General features: G+C 31.8%; 3 pseudogenes across 1 annotated transcript; 1 reads left to right on the top strand and 2 right to left on the bottom strand.

Annotated features, from left to right (window-relative positions):
• Positions 1-6758: 6758 nt before the first annotated feature.
• Positions 6759-7872, top strand: LOC149885373 (uncharacterized; annotated as a pseudogene).
• Positions 7873-9301: 1429 nt separating this feature from the next.
• On the bottom strand, positions 9302-11983 carry LOC145187911 (uncharacterized; annotated as a pseudogene). Its single transcript, XR_016454657.1, has 3 exons — positions 11876-11983; positions 9497-11783; positions 9302-9385 (listed from the first exon to the last, which is right to left on the bottom strand). The product of XR_016454657.1 is annotated as an uncharacterized LOC145187911 (transcript).
• A 6905-nt stretch (positions 11984-18888) lies between these two features.
• Positions 18889-19587, bottom strand: LOC149885372 (uncharacterized; annotated as a pseudogene).
• Between the last annotated feature and the right edge of the window lie 5607 nt (positions 19588-25194).

Genomic DNA, 25194 nt, shown 5'->3' with positions numbered 1-25194 from the left:
ATGAAAACTTGTTTTGCAATTTTTTTATTTCCCATCTAAGAATACTGCATTCAAATGAGTAAAAAAATCAAAATAAGCCGTTAAAATTCAACTATTTAATTTATTTTAAACATTGATGATGGAAATAATGTAATTGCAAAGTTGATATAAAGCAAAGGAGATATATATAAAAAATTATCGAAATTATTTTTTTGATTAAATTTCACGGCGATCTTCGTTTGGAAGTGAAACATTAAAACTCGAAGTTTGAATTGTTTTAACTACATGTTCCGTAAATTACACATATTTTAAATAAGAATAATTTCGGGCTAAGCATTAATTTAACGCGTTGAATTAATGCTTAAACTAACTTTTGCTTTGCGCAAATAGGATTCTTATATATCTATAATACTTTTATATATTTATAATATTTTTTGTACAGGTTCACGGGTTTCTTTCATCTTTTATGTTTTTATATTAATGCAGTTTTGTTTAATTTATAATTTTTTGCTTCTAAAAAGAATAACTATTTACATCACGTTTGCTAATAACTCATTCGTCATCAGTTTTTACGCTAAAAAACTATGAGAGTTAATTTTTATAATAACTTATTAAGTAACTTTTGTAAAAACTCTATTCTTAAAAAAATTATCTTTAAAAAAGAAAAGGAACTTTTTTTGTTTGTTTGTTTCCGAACCTCATTTTCCATTACATTTTAAGATAATAAATACAAACTTCGTGAACTAAAAAACCAAGGAAGTTAAAACACGCGTTTTGGAATGTAACATCTAGCTGATTATATTCATCAGCATCGATTTTATTCAAATGCAGAGTAATACCACGGTACAAGTTAAAATAAGACTTTTCCACATGCGCTATTGCCACCAAAGGTTGGTGACTTCACAATTTTATACTTACAGTTGTTTGCTGTTTTGGTAACAACTGTTTTAAAATAAATTTCATCAAAATCTGCACAAGACGTGACATCTCTTATTTCATAATAAATGTCACGTATCTTAAGAAAATCGCGATCTTGAATATTTTGGTATTTTTGAACAGATACAAAAATCTATGTTTAGATCTAGACTGACAACTCCAATACCTCTTTTGTGTGTATATAAGTGAGGTGTAATGCTGAGTTTGAGGTTATAAGGATAATATTCGTTCGTCCATTCTGGAACATTGTTATCTTCGTCAAGGCCGCCACACAAAAAAAAACTGCCATTTTTTCACCACATTCTTCATATATTGGTAGTACAAGAGTACCACTTTCAAAAAAACAATGTTTGTTATCATCAAATAAAATAATTTTTGAATCTAACAAATTATACCAAGGAGTAATAAGTGAAACATCGTTTGATTTATGTACTTTTATAATTGCTTCTGTACTCAAAATTGTAACAACACGCTTTAAAGATTTAAGACAAAAAATTGCAGTTGATTCTTTGGTACTTTTACCTTTGGTACCTTGACATTTTTCAGTGCGTGCATCGAATTGTCTACCATAAACCCACGTAAATGAAAGTTTAGGGAGATGCGATAATGCTACTTTTCTGTGATGTGGAGTAGCCATATCAGATTTAAATGTGTTGTTGTCCTTCAAATTCTTTTTCGCTCGCTTTTCGATGTTCCTTGTAGCACAATCAAAAAGGTTTTTGTGCAGATCAGACATTTAACTAGAAGCTAAAAAAAAAAGTTAAGTTTATTGAAAAACACCTTTTGTACCTAACAATGTGTATTTGTTGTTGTTATAAAAGATTTCATATAGGGGAGCATGGGGTAAGATGACGAATGGGGCAAGATGACGACCTACCATTATCTTCAAAACTCAACTAAATATGAAAGCTGACTGTAGCTGAGAGCGATGTAGATTATATCTACTTGATTTATTTATGTTTTCTTTATAAATATTATTTTCGGTATGAAAGATAAGTATAAAATAAGGTTTTTCCGATATTAAGAAAAAAAAAATTATCCACTTAGATTTGATTTTTTTCATCATTACATCACCAGCTTAAGGTAAGCGAGAATTTTTCGTTTAGCTTGTTCAATTTGGAAGCCATATGATTAGTGTTAAGCTATGATAACTTATTTGTGTACAGTACTGAATCATTTTAGAAGATTGTGTAGTCTAGGGGCAAGATGAACGGGGTAAGATGACTCGTTCGTCGTTTTGCCGAAGTACATGTTTTACTAAAGACTGTATAAACGCTGTCGCTTGTTTTGTTTAACTTAAATCTTGTTGCCTAGTTGTGTTTAACTTAAAACAATAAACACAATTATAATAAAATAACTTAGAGCAATAGTTAAAGTTACTTTAAAGTTAATTAAATGTAATTATGTTGTGAATATTATTACTTATGCATATTTCAATTTTAGTTATGCATATATCTGTTTGTAAAATGAGCATAGCTAATATGATTAGGGTTAGTAACTATACTTTATGGTTATATTTAATCTGTTTTACACACACACACACACACACATATGTATATTAAGGCGGGTCATACTTTTTTTTTTTTTTTTGGCTATAGCATAAAAAGTTGTTCTATTGGTCCAAAATCTAGGGACCATAAGATTTTTTAAATTTTAACCTAAGTAAGTACTTGCAACTTGTAGTTGAAAATGAGGAAATAATGTGAAAACGTATATCAATTTTATAAAGGCATATTCTTATTAGTGTTCACTACGTTTAGTGTATATTACATTCGCTGGTACATGAAATGAGATTAGATGAGTCTAAGTAACCGTAAATTAATCATATATTACCTTAACTCAACCAAAAGTAATCCTAGCATATCGTAAATTTACCCTCATCAAACCCTGTAATACGGTAATATATGTGTTTAACATGTTCTGTTTTATATTTTAGATTGTTTAAAAAAAGTGATAATTTATTCTTGCCACAACAGGGTTTATTTCAATCAGTTGTTTATAATCAATCTTTTCTAATTGTTATCTGATATTGTTTGGACAAGTTGGTTTCCATTGTATTGAGTATCAATAAATGGCGTCCGTCAGCACAAGACTTTGGACTAGACACTCAGTCCTGGGCCAGCCTGCAGTTATAAAAAAAATCAACTTCCTACATCTAGTGATGTTTACAGACTGTATGACTACTACTTAAAGTACAATAAATATGATTGTACGCAGAAGAGAGTGACAGCTGTAGCACATGAAGTTGTAAGTATCTACAACACTGCGATTATCCCAGTAATTGACACAAAGAGTGTAGTCAATCGTATAAAGAAATTGATTGATAAAGTTAAGGGCCTTGCTAAATATCCCAGTTCTAAGAAGACATCCATCAACTACCGAGACTGTTTGAAATCATTACAAACTGTATTTGATATATGTACTTGTAAATGTGTTGACAACGGTATACAAGAGAATTCGCAATGTATTTGTCCACTGTCGCATAAAATACCTCCAACAGAATGGTCTTTGTGGTTGGACCAAAAAACTGAAAGGAAAATGTATATAGGTGCTATAGATATAAAAGCTACAGGTAAGTTGCAGAAGAAAGAAATGAGAGCAGTCAAACGTTTAAAATTTGAGCGCGATCAGAAAATAAAATATGAGACAAAAATAAATTATATCTACAACAACATGAGTGATGATGCTGATGATGATGGTGGTGAGGACGTAGAACTTCAACTAAACATGGGTAATGAAGTTCTTGATTGTGAAATTTCCAGTGGTGAATCTGATTATGGTGTTGCAGCACCCAGAAACATGAAACAATATCCGGAGTTGTGCAAAGCTTTGGACAGATGCAAGATTAGTAACAGAGAAGCTTGTCTTGTAGTGAATGCAGTGCTAAAAGATATGAAGCTATTGTCGGCAGAAACTGCAATAGATCCTGCAAAACTTAGACGTCAGAGAGGTCTTTGGCGGCAGAAACAAGTTTCTAAGCATGCTGCCGAGATGCAAGAACTAATTTGTATTGGATTTGATGGGAAGAAAGACTTAACTTTTGTTGAGAAGTCTGGTATACGTAGAAGCATAAAGGAAGAACATTATGTTATTGTATCATTTCCAAACAATAACTACATTGGTCATGTAATGCCAGAAACAGGTAAACCAGCTGACTTTGCAAATGAGATATTATCGATAATTGCAAATACAAATTCAGCAAGTTCGCTACAAGCAGTTATTTGTGACGGTACAGTAACCAATACAGGCAAACGAAATGGTGTGATTCGAAAATTAGAGAAAGGCGTTGCAAGACCACTGCAATGGCTTGTTTGCCTGTTGCATACTAATGAACTACCATTTCGGAAATACATTTCTGCTATTGATGGAGGATGTACAAGAGGTCCTACCAATTTCAAAGTTTAAAGCTATGTAAAGGATTTACCAATTTCAAAGTTTAAAGCTATGTTAGGAAAAGTGGTTGAGATTAATGATGAGGTTAAGAGCAGTCTAAGTACAGATCAAAAATATCTTCTTAGAGCATGCTTAGCAGTGCAGCAAGGTTATACAAATAGTGATGAAATTAGGTCTTTACAGAACGCAATTCCAGGAAATTTAAACCATGCTAGGTGGCTGACAAAAGCCAACAGAATTTTGAGATTGTATATGTCAAAAGAAGTCTGTTCCCCATCACTATACAAAATTGTACGCTTTATAGTAAATGTTTATGCTCCTTCATGTTTCAATACCAAGAGTCATCCTTCTTGCGCTGATGGTGCAAAGAACTTTTTATACTTGCTGAAGCAGTATCATGAGCTTGGAGCAGAAGATTGGAAAATATTAGAGCCTGCGTTGCAGAACAACAACTACTTTGCCCACTCCGAAAACATTCTTCTTTCTGGTGTTTGTGACAATCATGATTCTGTGCGACATTTCTGTTGTGAAAAAATAATTAAATTGAGAAGTACTTTGTGTAGTTCTTCTGTGCGTGTTTTTGATAAGTCAAGTATCAAGCTAAACGCCAATGCTTTGACTTACGTTGATATGATTGACTGGACTACAGCTAACCTCACACCACCACCGTTGCTAGCAGCTATTGAGAATGAAAAACTTCAACACGGTCAGTTTGATTTCATTTTTGGTATACCCTGTCACTCTCAGGCAGTTGAGCGTGCTATCCAAGTTATCTCTGCAGCAAGCTCAACCGTTTTTGGGCATGAATCGCGACATGGAATGATTTTACAGTGTACTGCATCAAGAACAGAACTACCTAGTGTTAGCTGTAAATCACTTTTTGTAAATTACGTTTGATTATATTGTTTCATTGAACTAATAATATCTAGAACTTCACCATTTAAGTGAATTTTATGTTTCGACGTCGATAACACCCCCTTATCATTGACAGGGCCGAAATTAAGGAGGTGCATCTTTTTTTTTTACTTTTTTTATAGTAAGCAAAAAATGCTTATACACCCCCAAAAAAATACTTTTTTGCGCTAGCCATGGATATGGCCTTTGTATTATATTAAGTGCTTGATTAATTTCTTATATTTTTAGCTATAAGCCTTTAAAGGGTTAATCTTTGCGGTAAAGTTGCAAGTACAAGACACCTGTTGTTTTAAATGTTTTTGGCCTTTTTACAATAACTAGCACCTAGAGCAACTTTTTAGACCATAGCCAGGTTAACAACTCTAAAAAAAAAAAAGTATGACCCGCCCTAATGTATATATATATGTGTGTGTATGTATATATATATATATATATATATATATATATATATATATATATATATATATATATATATATATATATATATATATATATATACATAAGTATATTTCTAATATGGTACATGTATTTTCATGTCATTTATTTAAATTGGCAGTTCCATTGTGAACTATTGTGTTATTTGCAGTTATTAAAATGGTTCGCAACTGTATCAGAACTACGAGTAGAGGTGCCAATGGAAATTGGACAATGCAGAACATGACTCAAGCTATTGAAGCTTTCAATTCCAATGCTTGCAGCAGGAACCAAGCTGCTTTAAATTATGGAGTTCCTGAAGCAACACTGAGGCGTTACCTTAAAAATCTTCTGATTAATTTTCAATCAGCAATGGAAGGTTTCGTCCTGTATTTTCAATGGAAATGGAAAAATTACTTGCAGAATATTTAATTGAGTTAAGCAAAAGATTTTTTGGTATGACCTCAGTACAGCTCAGAAAATTTGCATTTGAATTTGCAGAACTTAATAATGTTCAACATAATTTTAACAGGGAGTTAAGAATTACTGGTCTTGACTGGTTAAGTGGATTTTTGAAACGCCACAACAATATTTCATTACGAACTCCTGAAATGACGTCTTTGGGTAGAATTCAAGGTTTTAACTCCCCACAGGTTGCAATACTTTTTGATTTACTTCGAGATCTCTTGAGAACGCATAAATTTTTACCTTCAAGAATCTTCATTGCTGATGAAAGTGGGTTACCCACTGTACCAACAAAAATCCCAAAAGTATTTTCTGTCAAAGGCATTAAAAGAGTGGGCAAAGTTGTTTCTGCTGAAAGAGGAAAAACCGTAACCATAGTTTGTAGCATGAATGCTGTTGGAATTTACGTACTTCCAGCTTTTATTTTTCCACGAAAAAGCATGCGGCATGATTTTCTGGACAATTCTCCACTTGATTCAGTTGGCTTTGCCCATAAGTCTGGTTGGATGACGCAGGAAATTTTTGTAGATTATTTAAAGCACTTCGCTTATCACACAAAATCAACTATTGCTGATCCTGTTTTGTTAATTGTGGATAACCATAACTCACGCATAAGTTTTTCAGCCATTGAATACTGCAGAAAACATTCAATTGTAATGCTAACATTGCCACCACATGCCACCCATATGATGCAACTTCTGGATGTTACCTTCTTTTCACCATTCATAACTTACTACAGTCAAGCTTGTGATAACTGGATGGTAAATCACCCAGGTAGACCTATTACTGAAGCACAGATTCCTGCACTTGTAAGACATGCATATGACCGATCAGCAACAACTGGAATTGCAAGAAAAGGATTTGAAGAAACTGGAATCTGGCCCTTCAATCCGCAGATTTTTTCTTTAACTGACTCTGCACCATCATTGACCAGTGATAGCTCAATACCAAAAAATCAGATTATATCAAATAATCAGATTATATCAAATAATCAATCAGGAATAAATTATATGTAAATTATATATTATCTAGACAGTTCAGTTTTTTATTATTTCTTAAAACTAAAAGTTAAAAAATGTTTGTCTTTGTTTTTTTTTATCTACAAATCTTTACCTGACAATTTATAATTTAAATAAGCTAATAACTTTAGCTTATCTATAATATTGGACAATTATGCTAAATAATAGAATATGAATTAACATAAAATTAACCTAAATAGTTTTATGATGATTTTTATGACATTTGTTGTATAGTTTTTTTTGTAATATTTGTTCCAGTAGTTGAAGATCACCAGCAACAGTCAACATCAAAGGTGAAGTTTAATGCAGTAACATCAGCATTGACCATATCATTTAACAAACAACAACTCTTTATCATTGCCAACTGTTAACACTGAACCAAAATGCATTTAATCGAATGCAGATGCAAGTGTTAATGAACCCTAATAGAGTTAAACGATGTGGCTAAAACTGTATCACCTGAGAACATTCGACCTTATCCTATTGCTTGTAGGGTTACAAATAGTGCTAGCCGTAAAAGAAAATTCAAGCGAGCAGAAGTGGCAACAAGTTCCCCTTTTAAAGCTGCAGTTCAATTAGCTGCACTCGAGAAACAAGAAAAACTGATGAAGCAAAAAATAAAGAAAGCTGTTAGAGAAAAGAAGGACCAGCTTAAAAAAACAGCAATTGTAACTAATAATAGAAAGAAGAATGACAAAGCCAAAAATAGAGCGAAAAAAAAATCCAAAATTCAAATTTCAAAAATAGTTGACAAAACTGAAGAAATTTCATGTTGGTATTGTGAAATTATCTATGGTGATCCTAATGATCAATTGCTTGATGATGACTGGGATATGTGTAAATCATGTGAACACTGTTGTCATTTAACTTGTGGGCAATATGTTGAACACAAATTTACTTGTATTGTATGTTACACTTGTGTAGCTTAGCAATTATTAAATTGTTTTATTGCGCATTAAAATATTTTGTTTGACATTTGCTTTATTTTGTTGTGTTGGAATTTAATATGAACTGATTAACAGGTTTTTTTGCATAGCCCTATATAAATATATAACTTAATTTTTTTAAAAAATTACACCACTATTTATATTACTTATTTTATAAACTAGAATTTATGATACCGTGATATTTAAGGTAGTAATGGTATCATGGAATTAACTTATTTTAAAATCGTCATCTTGCCCCGCATACGGGGCAAGATGACGATTTGAGGTAACATTGGTTAATGAGTTTTTTCCAGACTTTTTTCAATTTTTATAAGGTTTTTTTGATACATCAGTAGCGCATGATTATTTTTAATCTTGATAAAGTTTTACATATTGGAACACTTAGTGACTAAGATATAAGTGCTTTTCAAAACGTTCGTCATCTTGCCCCATGTTCCCCTACATTTTAGAAATAAAAGATTCTTTATAATAATTTGAAAACATCAGGCGATTCCATATTAGGGTGTCCCAAAAATATATCATAAATCGAATTTTATCGTGCGGAATACAACATTTAGCACAATTTTATCCATAAAGAAAAACAAAACAAAAATTAAGTTTTTAGCTCAAGGGGAAGGTTGTTTAGGTGAATTCACTTTTAATTTAATAAGTAAAACTTGACTTAATAATAACTTAGTTTATATTATTCCGATTACAATTGTTACCTAAGCAAACAAAAAAAGTTCTGCGTTTTAAACAAATATGTTTGTCGTAAACTTTTTAAGTAAATTTTTTTACAAAATTAATCATCAATTTTAAGGAGAAATTTATTTTAAATGCAACAAAATGAACAGCAAATAATTTTTAGAATGCAGGCGCATGCGCAGATACAGCATTTTTTAACGTTTGAATTTAATTTTCAGACAGAACAAACTCCAAACATATATGTTTATACTTATGTTAAATAAGGAAGCTTTGCAAAAAATTACAATGATTGGATCCTGGGAACAAAAAGCCCTAAAGTTTTAGCTACAACTGCCCTAAACGTAAGAGCAACAAGGTGATACGTAATTTTTTTTTACTATTCTCAACTAAATATATATTCGTCGATAAAATTTAAAATTGACACAAAAATCTTTTAACGTTCGAAAACTATGAGCTATAAAAGTTTTACCTTTTCAATATCAAAAAATCACTTTTTTCAAACATCAAAAAATAATATAACATATTGTAAAATAACATAAACCAATATTTTTAATACAAATAATATATAACTATAATTTTTAAATCTTTCTTTGTAGCGTTCTTTGAAACCTTTTTACGGCTCTTCTGAACTACCTAAACTACAAATACATAAATTTATAAAAAGTACTACATATACATTAACAACCATTATTATTAATAACAACTAAAAATCACATTTATATTTCGTATTATTGAAGAAAATACCTGGAGAGTATCCTGAAGCCTGTCTTCATTGTGTGTTCTCTCTATGAAATCTTGAATTAACTTAATGTGGCGTTCTGCACGGTCATTTACAACTGCAAGTGCTCTTACACACTTTGAAAAGTAAGTAAAAGACTGGGAAACTTCCTCATTTTCACATGCTTCGATGCCTTTTTTTTCCATAGCAGAATTTCCTTCTTGGAGACCTCCAATAGCAAGAACAAAAGGTAGGACTGCTCGTTGACAAAGTCTTCTAATTTTGATGTAGGAATAATTTCAACCTTAGTTTCAGGTCTCTTTTTAATCAGACCAATTCTTATGATATCATAAGAAAGCAGTTTGTTTAACATGTTGGTCTTAACTTCGGTTTTCAGATCCTTATCAGCAAGAGCAAAAATAATTTGTTGCGGAAACGGATACCAAGTGTGACGCTTAAGACTTAGGTAAAGAACCTTTCCTATTGCTGCAAATTCTTTAAACTCGTCTATTGTTTTTAACTGAAAAGCAATATCGAACGCCATTAAATCATTTGAAGGTGCTTGAAAAGCATTAGGGCTTTTTAAAAAGAAGAGTTTATGAAAAAATGCTATGTAGTTGGTTGCGACTTTCAGATGGTTTATTGTATTTTTTCCAACTGTTTCGGAATCAGCAGGGTGGTACTTTTGAGTCATCTGAATAACCAGTAAATATATACAGTCAGCCATAAACCTTGCTTCATGATGAGCTCCAGGCTGTTTAAATGAAAAGTTCGATAACTCAGCTCCTGGAAAAAATGCCATAAGCTCACAAAGATACTTGTAATCACCTGTCTGAAAAGCATTCTTATGAAAACTCTTTAGTATCCAAGGCAAGTTTAAACAGTAAAAAGCCGGGCCTGAAAGCATCTTGAGACCAGTCAAACTTTACAATTCTCTCAAGTTTATTTACATCTTTGTAAATCTGCGGCCATAGTTTTTGGAGAATTATATAAAGTTTTTTGCTGGGACTACTTGTAGGACCAAATATTTCTTTCATCACATGAGCCACGTGTCTTTCATAAATGTGATGTCTGCACATTAACCAGAAAACCGGTCTTTTAAGGGCATAGGAAATAATAATACTTACAGCACCTTTATTTTTACCAGTGTTACTGGATGTTGTGTCAGAACACAATCCAATAATCTGATCCGACATTTCATAGTATTCAAGCATTGTTTGAATTGCAATGGCTTGATCACTTCCCTTGGAGCTTTCGATTTTTAAGATGCCAAGAAGAAAGTCTAGTGGACCAGACTCTGGTGAAGATGCGCTGATAGCAATTCTATCCTCATATTTAGAAATTCCTTTTTTCCAATCGTATCTTTTCAAAATCTTGGTATCGAAATGTACCACAACTTTTAAAGCTCTTATTTTACCAATGTTTTCCTCTCTAATTATCTGTGCCTCAGACTCCACAACATTATGAGTTTTCCTGTTTAGAGTTGATCTTGATATCGAGATATTATCAATATTAACTCCATCAGCCTTGTAAAGAGAAGACAAAAGACACTTACCCGGCCTGACTCCAATTCCAAATCTGGTCATAATTGGAATCCAATTGTTAAGAATATTTTCCATACTTAACTGAAGGCAAACTTTGATGTCACTCTGAAACCTTTTCTGTTTTTTCTGGACTTTAGCTGGAGGTAAATATAGTTCGTCGCACTCAGTTTGATTGCCACTATCTGTGCTTGAAAACTCACTTTCCAAATAGCTTATCTCCTTTTTCATATTTTTATCTCTATGTCTTTGGATTTTTTCAGACATCTTAATTATTTTTTCTTGTGCCCTGTGAGCATTTTCACAAAATTTATTTTCCATGTTCCCGAATTTGACCATATCCCCTCTCAGACAAAGCCTCAAGAATTTTATGTCTTCCTTCTTAGCCTCATCATCCCTATTTTTATCACTTTTTATTAAATCAAATATGTTTGTTTTATTAATATAGAAGAGAGCACTGCTCTCTTTCAAAAAAGTGTTCACCTTCTTTTTGTAGCTACCCTCTGGTAGTTCGAGTGTTTTTAGCATTTTTAAAGTGTGGTATTCCTTGACTTTTTTGGTGATTCTGGTCTTGATAGTTTGCTCCGTCACAATGAAAACATCATTAAATCCAGCCTGCTCCCATAAATTGACAAGCTCTCTCAGAATACAGACACCAGTAACTATCTGCTTAGTATTCTCTCTTCACACTTCATCAGCAAACCTGGAGCATCTTAAATACGTCTTCCCGGAAGCAACTGGACAACCAATTTTGATGTTGATCTGTGTGGTGCTAAAAAGTTTAAAAAAAAAAAAAAAGCATTAAAAAGTTAACATTAAACGTGTAAAAAATGTGATGCTTTTGTTAATTGCTTTCAGATTTACCTTATGCTTTTTTCGAGATTAAGCCAGTAATACCTTCTCAGCATTTCTCCATTTGTTGGAAGTCTATTAGGGGCAAAACTCTGAAAAGGAAACCCTAGCAAATAAAATTGTCTCCTCTTCCTTGTAGCTTTTGATGCATCATCAATATCTGTTCTCAGTGAATTAACGTGATATTTTATGTTTAGAGACATTTTCTAAAATTTATTTTATTTAAAAAATCCTCATTAGACGCATTTAGTTGTAGTGTATTGAATCAGGATTGTAGTATAGAACTATAGATTATAGTATATTCTATAATATATACAAAAAATAATGAAAAAATAGTGAAACTGGTAAATAAGTTTTATATACAATTTCAAACCTGTGTTTTAGACGAATTTCTTGGTTGAAAACAACTTTTTAACTTGATTTCAGCTTTAATTATATATTGGCTTGAGTTAAATTTACGCATCATTAGTTTTTATTGTTTATAAAACACGCATCATTTATTTTTATTGTTGGCCATGCTTTTGTCGAAACATAAATAAAAATCGACTCGGATAAAAATCAATTTTAAATCAAAATTTATTTATTATAAATTAATATATAAAAGTGAATTCACCTAAATAACCTTCCGCTTGAGCTAAAAACTTAATTTTTTTTTTTTGTTTTTCTTTATGGATAAAATTATGCTAAATGTAGTATTCCGCACATTAAAATTCCATTTATGATATATTTTTGGGACACCCTACTGCAAAGACAAAAAAAGTTGTCCGTTAAATAACCAATGCTTTTCTAGCAATGTTGTATATCAAGCCACTGTAAGTTCTGGAGATCCTCAATTCAAAGAAAAAGTTTATTTCGGTATAAGTGAAATTACATTTAAACTAAGATATGCCAACCACCTTAAATCTTTCAACGCACCTAAATGTAAAAATGACACAGAACTTTACAAATAAATATGGATGCTAAAATCTAAAAATATAAACCCGGTGCTAAAATTTTTGCTATCCTTATTCGATACCAGGGATTAAAACCTTTGACATCTTTTTGTTTTGTTTCGGTTTAGTAACGTCAGAACTCGTTCTACCGTGATTTTAATTTATAATTTTTAAAAGGTTTTTAAGTAACAATATACACAATAGCTGATGATTGCCGAAAGGCATGACACTTAGAGTTCCATAAAAATCATTTTTCAGCATTCCAGCAAGTTTTGGAGCACTTATTTTAGTATTCTGGATGACTCTTCTCAGAATAGCTCGTCAATGCAATACTTGAATCTTATTTGGACGTCCTGTACGTGGCTTATCAGCAATTTTTTTGGTGGTTTGGTATTTCTTGATAATGGAATGCACAGTTGAACGTGGTTTCTTTACTACTTCTCCTATATTTCGCTCTAATTTTCCCTCCTTCCATAGTCTGACAATAAGTGATCGAATTTCCTCTGAAACTCTCATTTTTAATAATTATTCTAACAAAAATTAAAAATATAAAAGATAATATAGAGAAAAAGTAATACGAAAATCTTACTAAATCTAATTTATATTTAAAAAACGTTACTTTAATACTGATTACATAACAAATTGAGGTTGGAGTGCAGGGTGGATGAAAACTTTTTTGGTGCAAAAGATAGGCATTGGTTAGTTTAAAATGCGATATTTAATTTTCTATTCTATATTTTGTAAAATCTTTTTTTACAATATTTCTTGAATGGTTAACTGATATCATTTAGTTGAAATTTTGCTTATATTTTTGTTCAATAAAAAGTTATCGCGTCTGAAAAATGAACAGGACAGGTGGATGGAAACTTTTTTGACACAGTGTATTTTCTTTAACTTGATGATATTAGTCGCTCTAGGATTTTTTATTAAACATCCAGACGTATTTTTTCATACCACGCTACAGTCTAGGTACACCACCGGTGGTATACCTTGGAGGTATGTATGTTGTACCTTGGTAGTATTATTGTTTTAACAGATTAAGTACTCAACATGGTAGAAATTTGATATAATGTTTACTTATAGGATAATTAGACTTCATATCAGCCTCAATTAAGATAATATTAATCAAACTAGTTAAATTTATCCAAACTGTTTATTAATTTATATAGTTATATATGATTATAAACTTAAACTAATTCAAATTTAGAAGTATTAAAAACTTACATCAGAAATAAAGTTTATTAAGAAAAGATTAATAACAAAAGTCTACATTAAAGTATAGTAAATTTAAGTCTTTCACTCTGATTTTGTCTACTCTAATTTATGTTATCAAAGGTAATACCAAATGATAGTTTTTCCAGCTGTCGTGCTGAACCTCCTGCAATAGAGGGAGGTGGCAACTGAAAGACCATGTCTGATTTGTCCAATTCATACACAGTTTTATCTTCTCTAGTAAATCTTTGTGATTTTGTGTTTTTTTTCAAGTACTGAACTTTAAAAAATGTGTCAGCAATTTCTAGCACTTCTGCTACAAAGTTTTTTACAGCACGTTTGCCTTGAATTTGTGCTAAGATAAAAACTCCAGACTGGATTTTAAATCTGAATCTTTCATAACCTTGAAGTCTATTTCTGACTGAGCAGATACTACTTTTTTAGATTCTACATTTACATTTTCCTCTAATTTTGTTCTTTGCTCCAAGGTAATGGTCAGCTTTTTTTTCAAAACAGGTCCCGGTTGTTTATTATCAGTTTTGTCTTTCATTTTATTGCCAGATTTTTTTTTCACTTTGAAGTGTTACGGGGCCGGAAGTTGAAATGCAAGACTTTTTCTTAGGACGACCTCTTCCAGTTTGTTTTTGTGGTTGAGCTTTTGGGTAAGGTAGAATGATATCAGGAGACACAATCTTAGCGTTTATCTGGTTTGCAAAAGAAGCAAGACTACAGCTCGTTACCTCAGTATTGGTTGAGGGCCCAGGTCTGCTCAAAAAGTCTTCAATATGCTTACTTTTGTTTCCAGGTTAGTCTTCAGACACATGTTGTGGTCGATCTGTTATAGTGGATGACAAGAACTCATAATCTTTGAAAATGCTTTTATTCAGTGGATGAAGGCCACTTACTAGAAAATTGTGCGTAATTTTGTTTGGAGAAAAAGCTAAGGGAAAAGCATGTCCAACAATTTCTGATACATCATAGATTGTTGCTGGTTTCCCAGTATTGTCTGGTTTTCACATCCAATCCTCCATTTTTTTTGATGTAATATGTCTTAAATGGACCAAATACGCCTCTGTCTAAGGGTTGCATTTTATGACTAGTGTGTGGATGAAATGTTGCCATTGTAATCCCATTATATTTTGCTAGCTGGATTGTTGGTATTGAGATATGACTCATGGTTGTCAAGTAAAAGAAAAGAAGGATTTTCCTTACTTGAACGAGTGTGCTTTACAAAATGTTTCATAAATCTTAGAAATAAGTCTTCATTTGACCATCCTGATGGGTTTGCTCCACCAAGTGAAGGTTGTAGGGCCCCTTTTAACATAAAGTCCTTAAACTTCTTACCAGGAAAAATCAACATTGGAGGCATATAGCCACCTCCAGCCTTTATTGCTACAACCATTGTTATACTATATCCTCGTTCACCACTAGTCATTCCGCCCACCTGTTTTTGACCTTTTCTTGCTAAGATTTTGAGAGGGTTATGGACAGTGCTAACACTGGTTTCGTGATCATTCCATACATTAAATGCTGTAATACCTTGATTTTGTTTAAGCCTAAGAGTTACTTCATAGTTCTAAAAAGTAAGTGCTACATTTTCCCTATTAAAAGCAGTTGAGCGCGCTAGACTTTTTGCCTCAGGCTTTCTAGGCGACAATTCTTTAGAATATTTTTTCCGGAAGATTTTCAGCCACTCTTTTCCAGCCATCTGGTTTTTATACCAGGGTGCATCATACTTTTTTTGATTTGCTTTTCCAAATTGGTAAGCCAATTTTCGAATCTCTTTCAAAGTCAGTCCATAATGAAGATCAGCAGCTTTCAAAATGTAATCAACTAGAAGTTTATCTTCTTTTACCGTGAAGACTTGCTTAACGTTGTTGTCTTTCTTGTAACAAAATTTTTCTAAACCTGATTCAAGGAATTTGTTTCTGTGTCTTCTTAAGGTTGTTTCAGGAATGTCAAAGTCAACAGAAGCTCTGTATATAGACAGTTCATTGTTCACTATAAGTTTTATAGCTCTTTCTATGTCTTCTTTTCGTATAGGTTTTATTTTAAATCCATTTTTCTTTCTAGGCCTTTTACTAATTTTGTGTTTTGGTTTTTCTAAGAATAAATGAAACACATTAAAAACAATCAAATATCAGTAAAATTAACTTTTTATAAAATGGAAGTACATCATAGTTTTTAAAGCATTATTGAAAATGCTTTTATCAGTATTTAATTATTTTTAATTACTAAGCTATTTGATAATAAGCTTATTAAACAAATAATTAAAATGTTACAAAGAAATACACACATTTTATTACACATATTATACTAAAGAAATTCTTAATTCACAAAAATAATAATAATAAACCATAACGACATTAAAGAAATATTTTCATAACAAACTTAATAAAAATAGTATTTACAAAATCATGCAAGTGTGTACCTCGGTGGTACCACCAAGGTACTCAACATTAGTTACCTACAAGGTACACCGCTACCATAGTTTTTACAAAATCGCTACCATATATTTATAGGTTAAGAGTTAATCAGTTTCAAACATGCATAAATGTAGCTAAAAGCATGCTTTACAAATTCTGAAAATCAGTTTTAAAGTAAAGTTTATATCTACAGCTGTAGAAAAAAAAGAATACGCCCTAAAAAATTTTTTTTTGTTGCCGAAAAAAAATCTTTTAATTTTATTGCAATAACAAATGTGTTAAGCAGTGGTAAAACAACTTATTATGAGCCTTTAATGGCCAATGCATGCAACTAAAATTTCAGTTTGAATTCATCATTCAAGATGGCAACAGAATTGATGTGCCTTCAAGGTACACACAACTCCAAGGTATGAAACAGATTATTAACCCTTCGTGTAGTGAAGATGGACGGCGAAAATTTTGACGATAGTTGTGAAATAAGTGATGTGGAAGATGAACTCGATTGTGCGTTTGCAAGCGCCGATTTAAGTGAAATCGAATAAGAAAATCAGTTAGAGACAGATAGTGACGTAATAGTAGTTAGAAAAAAAAGAAGAATTGCAATTATTGAATCTGATTTAGAGGACGAAGATACACCATCTGTAGACGGCGATGTATGGAGTAATATTACGGGAAACGACATTCCTTTGGAAAAAATCAATTTTTCAACAGGAAATAAAATACCACGGCCACAAGTTTTCAACATCGAGGAACCATTACAATTTTTTAAACTGTATTTCACGGAAGAGTTAGTGGACGAAATAGTGTCAGAAACAAATAGTTACGCCAAGACCAAATTGAAAAATAAAACTCTTTCCAAAGATTCTATATGGCATACATGGCGCGACACAAATAAGGAGGAGTTTTGGGCCTTTATCGGTGTAATTTTGAATATGGGAACTGTGGTTTTGCCAAATGTTCAAGATTATTGGTGTACTAGTGCAAATACCAAAATATCATTTTTTTCTGAAGTGTTCACTAGAAGCAGATTTAACCAATTATTTTGAATGTTACATTTAAAAACAGTTAATCAGCAACAAACAGACATCAGAACACGGATTCAACGGGTCAGTAATTTTATGGAATATATCAATTCAAAATTTGCGGAATATTTTGTACCAGGACAAGATATGTGTCGAGGAATCGGTAATAAAAATCAAAGGTAAAATTAGTATTATAACCAACAATCCAAATAAGCCTACAAAATGGGGCAAACGCATATACATTTTGGCTTACTCAGAAACTGGATATGTGTACAATATTCTCCCATATTATGGTAGTATTACCTCCGATAATCTTATAAAACCTCAATTGCCTGTCAGCACTAGAATTCCTTTGCACCTGTATAACAATTTATTGTCGAACGTACTAGACGCACAAGGTTACCATATGTATACAGATAGGTATTGCACTAGCATTGTCCTGGCGGAAGAGTTATTACAAATGAAATGCCATCTAACAGGTACAATAAAAATCAATCGCAAGGGCATACCTGATCCAATAAAGAAACCCAAATTCGGTGAAAATAAATCGATCGCTTACAAAAAGGGAACAACGATGATATTGTCTTGGAAAGATAAAAGGGTGGTTACGCTGATAAGCACCAGTGATAGCGCTGAATTCATTACAAAAACCAGATTTGTAAGAGAAGATGAACAACAAAATGTGGAAAAGCCAAAAATTGTTGTTAACTACACGGCTGCAATGGGTGGTGTTGATCGCGCTGATCAATACGCATCATCATATTGTTTTCTAAGAAAATCTCTTAAGTGGTGGAGGAAGATGTTCTTTTGGGGAATGGAGATATCTGCAATAAATGCATGCATTTTATATAAGTGTGTAAAAAAAAAGCAAGAACGAAAAACCACTACCCCATTTGAAGTTCGTCAAGAGATTAGTCGATCAACTTGTAGGCGAATTCCGCGATGATCGATCAAGACCTTTCACTTCAGCAACTGAAACAAGACTGGACAAAAAACTGCACATATTGCGAAAAGGCAAGAAAAGAGATTGTATTGTTTGTTCTAATAGACAGGAAAAAGGACAAAGACGCGAAACTTCGGAATACTGTGATACTTGTCCCGGTAAACTGCGAATGCACATGGGCAATTGTTTCGAAAGATATCGCACTTTAAAAAATTTTAAGTCATAAAATTTATGTTTTTCTTTTATAATATAAATTAGAATATGTTTTGTTTATAAAATAACTAAGAAATAAAAATTTTGTTTTATTTAAACGACTCTATTTTTCATCTATATCATAGGTATGTACTTGGAATTAATATAGTGCTGGAGTTGCTGGTAGGCTTTATGCATTACTAGGCTGGAGTGCAAAGGGTTAAAGAATAATAAGGTTAAAAATAAACAAACACTTTTATTGGTATTCTAAACAAAACTGTAAGTTTTTATCTTAATGTTAAATTTGATAATTAAGATAGTATCGTGTATTATTCCAAATAAAAGTAATTACAAACGGAAAATAAAGTGTATTCTTCCTAATGGCAGAAAGAAGCCCAGAAGGAACAGTGGGAGAAAATAGCAACAGACTTGCACTTTTTTTGTTCTTTGCTACTCTACCCACCTAGTGACTTTCATCATGAACAAATTTAAATTCTTCCAAACTATGAAATGCATTCATTTTGGATGCTCGACTTGGTACTTTAAAATCTAAAATATTATCTTCAACTTCTGTTGTAGAGGTTAATTCAGCCCTTGTTGCAATATCGGTTGCTTTTTCAAATGTATCTATTAAAACAAAACAGCTGAATATTTCATTTTGTTTTTAATTTTCAAGACAATAAAAAATTCATTTAAAAAATTCATTCCATAAATCAATCAAATATTATTAAGAAATAAATATAGTTTTTTAGTTTGAACTGACAGTTCAAGTTTAATGTTAAGAAAAACCTGCAGTTCTTAATGAACGAATCACTTCATGCATAGAGCAACTGTCTGTATTAGGTATTTGAGAAGTAATAACAGCTTTTTTTATCTTTGAAGTACTATGAGAGGGTGGCCAATAGCAACTCTTTTTATCTCCAGACAACCACGTTAAAGGAACAGGTTCTACTTCATCTCCAATAAACTCCACAATTATATATTTACCACCAGCCATAGTTTTTCTACGCTTATAAACTTTAAACTTTGTGTCAAACAACAGTATATAAAAATCAAAAAACATAAAACATAAAAAACTGTTTAACCCTTTTATGCGCTGGGTAGTTTTATAATAACAAATTTAACCTTTTTGAACTAATAAATAAAATTAATTTGTTGTTGTAGAACAACACCGTGCTTCAACGATATAAAATCCTGCCCATTATTATTACTATTTTAAGCAATAAGATTTTTTAATCAAAATACTTTTTTATCATTTAATTTTTAAAACAAGTTTAAAGATTAAAATATTATTATTTTTATTATTATTTATAGTATCATTATTTTTGTTTTTATCTTTTAGTAAATATAAAATATTACTGTGGATGTGATTATATATGTTAATTATGGTTATATTGAGTGCAATGCTATATGATTTAATAGGTGTGCTTTGTACTTGTTTATATACACACATAAGTATATATTACATATGTGTGTGTGTGTGTGACTGTGTGTAATTTGATGGAACTTATTTATTTTCAGAGCTTAAAGTAAAACAAACTATGGCAAAGGCAAAAAATTTTTATTCTTCTAAACACACACAAATAGTTATAACAAAGTTAGTTTCTGAAGAAACTTTAGTCATAGATTTTGACGATAGTGGTGTTGATAGTGATAATAATAACAGTGATCTCGAGGATACAAATATAGAAAAAGATTTGTGCATCTATAGTGATTTTACTTGAAGATATAAGATTTATATATATATATATATATATATATATATATATATATATATATATATATATATATATATATACATATATATTTCAAGAGAAACAGAGTCGTTGTAGGCATTTTAGAAATGGTTTTACTTTTATTTAATTCATGAAATGCAAGATAAGCCTGTGTGTTTTAAAAGCAAGAAATCGTTTTAATGAGTTTCATGAAGTCAACCAATAGTTTTAAATGTTTTAATCTACTACAAGCATCCCTCTTCGACTGTTGTTAACATCACTCTTCGACTGTTGTCAGCATCCCTCTTCGACTGTTGTCAGCATCCCTCTTCGACTGTTGTTAACATCCCTCTTTGACTGTTTTGTTATTTTAATTTTATTACTGCTTTAACAAATGTGGTGTAGAATTAACATTGCTAAAACTCAAAATTGTTTCTTTATTAAAAATACCTATCGGGGGGCAGTGTTGTTCTATTTTAACAAACTCAAATGACATCTTCACATAATTTTTTCTTCTTCTTTTTTTTTTTTATGTCATATTGGCATAAATGAGGTTCTAAAAAACAAAGTTTGGATTTTTTTTAGTTATGGGATGATAATTGGAGCATGAAAGAGTTAAAGACAAATCATCAAATGCTTCAATTGTATAATTATCTAATATAATTATCAACACTGCATGTGAATTGCGTAAGTATACACTTTCTTATTATATCCGACACTGGAAAGCTAAGCAGATTCGTGTTTACATCTTTTACTACTATGATGTGTAGGCAGCTTGATTTTATGGGAAAGTCAAAATAATCATTTGATGAAATAAATTTAAGGCAGAGTAAAAAGATTTTACTATCTTGAACAAAAATGTTTTTAACATGGCAATACTGATTTTTTGCTTAATAACACACAACAGTCACATTTATTCATTCAGAAACACTTATTTTCATTAAAAAACAGCTTGTTTTCAACTTTAAATACTGAGCACAATTTGAAAATATTGATAAAATGGGACCTTGCTCGTGTTTACCAGACATAACAAACTCATCGGAAATTGTATCTTGTTCTACAAAAAAACTTGTCATCTAGCTAATCGTTTTACAACTTGTTGTATTGGTTGTAATGCACTAAAACTATCAGGAGGACCAAATCTTTATGCGTCTGAGGCTAAATGCACAAGGTTGTGAACATCATACACTAAAAATTCTTTTCCGTACAAACTGTGTGCATGCTGAACAAACAATTTGAAGAGGCTGCCAGCGTACTTTGAATGTGTTTTACATAGGTGAGGGTTACTTACTCCACAGACCAACAACAAAAAATGTTTATAAACATCATCATCAACAGTTCAATTTAATGCAGCAAAACCAGAAGGAAATTTCTATTCTCAGTTGCTTTCCAATAACTAATTTCATGAATAGCACGTGGTTTACGAGAAAACTTAAATTACGAGAAAACATTTAGCCATGCTAATTATTTTATCTAAAATTTCAGCAGTTTTTTTTGCAGGGTAACGGCCTATAAGACCTATCCACTGTTAAACTAACTTACCAACAACACCTATGCAGACTAGATGCATATAATCAATTGGAAAATTTGTCACCATGCCTATTCCAAGCTCAAGTAATGGAGTTGAACCATTATGGTGTTCTTGGTCATCTATTGCAAAATACTTTCATTGGTACGCAATGGGCAATTCACATCTGTGAATAATACTCTTCCGCACCATTCACTTTCAACCATACATTTCTCACAGGCAGAGTATTCACTTCTTAGACATTACTATATAAATTATTCAGCACATGGAATTTCCAAAGATATGTTTTAAGACCCTTCCTCATCAGAGTAATGCCAGAGCCATATTGGCATTACTTACTTTCATTCTGGTTCAACAAGGCAGACCAATTAATTAAAAAGTTTGACTTTGTAAAAGAAACATGGACATCAATCTCCAGCATATATTAAGCTCTTCCTAGCTGTTCAGAATAATGAAAGAACTAAGAATAATGAAAGAGCCAATAAATGTTTACTTTAAGATTGGAAAGATGATGACAAAGTAATCTAACACCATGCAATTAAATATATGTGCAGAATGTACCAGAAATTGTATACAGGATACTATGAAACACACAAAAAAATTCTTGGAATATCAGTAAAATATTCCTACTCTACAAAAGTTTATCTTATTTATGTACTAATATGAACTGTTGATTTTTATCAAGCGCTTTTAATGGACATATATATTAAAAGTAATTTTTGATTTTCATTTTTTGAATAATGAGGAAAATTTTTTTTATTAAAACTATAAATGAAAACTTTTTTCTTGAGTTTTACATAGAACCTCACCATAGTAAAACAAGGCTATAGAGGTTTTGAAAAATTTCTCACCCTCAAAAATTTATACAGGGTAAGAGTTTATACATTTAAGTTTCCAAAAAAGAAGAAGTTTAAAATGATCTATTGTCAGAAAAAATACTTTCCTCTCTTTATATATATATATATATATCTCTTCTCTCTCTTTATATATATATATATATATATATATATATATATATATATATATATATATATATATATATATATATATATATATATATATATATATATATATATATATATATATATATATATATATATATATATATATATATTCATATATATATATATATATATAAATGCGAATAAAATTATTTATAATACCAAGCCCTTTTGTATATTATTTACAGCCGCGACATTTTATTAGCGCCTTTAAATAGATCCAATGAGTATATTCCCATAACCTTTAAAGACCACATAAATCTATTATTGCTTTAAATGTACACGCTAATTGCTTTCTAGTATTTTGGAAGACGTCATTCACAGAATAAAATCTATTTTAAATTCCACCTTGCAGGCAACTTAACTTTAATGCAGGCCGTCTAAGTAACATTTCTTTCTAAAATACCGTTTTCTCTTTGAAAATTATACTTTAAATGGGTAAAACGTGTTTTGTTTAATTATGTTGAAAATAATCACTTCATAGACCCTAATAAGTATTTCATGTTTTACAGATAAATGCAGTAAATTTGGGACATATTATTACAATATTATTACGGATCGCATTTCACAAATTCACGACATGTGTCAGGTCGACCAGCTTACCAAGGGTGTCCAAATAAATACCTTGTTGCTGGAGGACATTGGACCTGGGCAAGAGGTTGCTAAGGTTTGGCTGAAGAGGCTCAATCGTCGCTGGACCAAATCTGGTAGGAAGAGGGAGAAGTTTTTAAGGACAATCGGTACTGGTTTTTGGAAGAACTGGAGACGGAAAAGAAGATGGAAGTTAATGAAAGAGGTAAATCAAATATAATATAATTACAATTTTTTTTTAAAGTGACTTTGGAACAGGTCCTCATGGTCTGCTACTACAAATTAAAGGAGGGGGGAGCAAATCTGAAGATCTCATTATGATTTCTAAATAAGGATATGATGGTTGCTGGACAGTCTTTTTATAAATAGATGGTATCTGAGGATGTTGAGCTTGCTAGCATAGCAGTAAAGAGTCCTTGTTCCTCACCTTCCAAGTTCCCCTATAGATCCGGAGCAAGGAGGCAGATAAGGTTTCAATATATAAAGGAGAACAAAGATTTCGTGGTGGAGGAGTGTAACATTTTAATGGAGTTCTAGGCTCTCCCTTCAAGGTTGGATGGGTTCATGGTCTACCATGAGCTGGAGGAGACCATGGTTGATGGAAAATTTGCCATCATTCTTAGTGAAGTGACTGACGCAACTACTAGTTGCAGCATCTGCTGCCTGAGCAGCTCCAACCTGGAGGAGGTTTACAGAATTGCGGCAGATCTTTCAGATATTAGATTTAAACATGGCCTGTCTACCCTTCATTTATGGATATGAAGCATGGATTGTTTCTTTCACATACCCAACAGGCTGGGTTTAAAGAAGTGGCAGGCTAGGGAAAGAAATAAGGAACTACTAAGACTCAAAAAAAAAACAGATTCAAGTTGCGCTTAGGGCTAGTCTTGGTATCAATTTTGAAGTTCCAAAGACAGGAGGATCTGGAAACTACAATAATAGCAATACTGGTAGGAGGCTTTTTAGGGGATACCAAAAGTCAGTAGAGATTCTAGGTGTTGATGAAGAGCTGATAAAGAGGTTTTACTTTAACCTCTGTATCCTCTCCAGCAATGAGGAAGTGGACCCTAATAAGCTGCATCACTATAACCTGGAGACTGCACAAATGTACACTAGCCTGTACAACTGGTATTATATGCTCCAGTTGTACAGGCTGGTGTACAATCTTCGCACAAAGAATACACCGTCTTGACAACCCCTGACCACCTGTGCAGTCTCGACCATTCTTAGAGAAAAAATAAGCCCAAATTTCAATACCCGACCTCATTTTCCTATATTTAAACATACAAATTGTCCCTTTTTTATTATAAAACTGTCAGGACATCTAATGACCGCCCTGAAATTGACACCTGTGCGGTATTGACCAGTCCTAGAGACCAAGTATACGCAGATTTGAATTTCTCGACCTCAATTACCAATACTTTAATTGAACCAAAATATCTGACCATTGAACCTAATTTGCTGTATCGCATAAAATTAACTCTTGGCTTATTGTATGTAGCGCCACTTCATTAATATGTTTCCTTTTTCTCATTATAGTAACCAGTTGATGCTGTTAAAAAAAAAAAGTTAAGTAATGTGTTATGGTATTCATTTAAGGATGCGAAAACATTTTGTAAATCTGCTACCCCCAAAAAGTTTAGCCGCCTCATCTGCCCCGACCTGTTTTTATTAACAAAATTTTTTGTTAATTATTTGCTTTAATTGTTGTGAAAAATGATATAAAATGCCCATCAGCGTTTTTACTTTTTTTTAATCGACTTTAGTCG

The sequence above is a fragment of the Hydra viridissima genome, unplaced genomic scaffold, assembly GCF_058129835.1.
Source record: "Hydra viridissima isolate aposymbiotic clone 2 unplaced genomic scaffold, HvirCarnegie_v1 scaffold_8, whole genome shotgun sequence".
NCBI classification, from domain to species: Eukaryota; Metazoa; Cnidaria; class Hydrozoa; order Anthoathecata; family Hydridae; genus Hydra; species Hydra viridissima.
The sequence above is the reverse complement of the archived record's forward strand: the minus strand, read 5'-3'. Positions and strand labels throughout refer to the sequence as shown.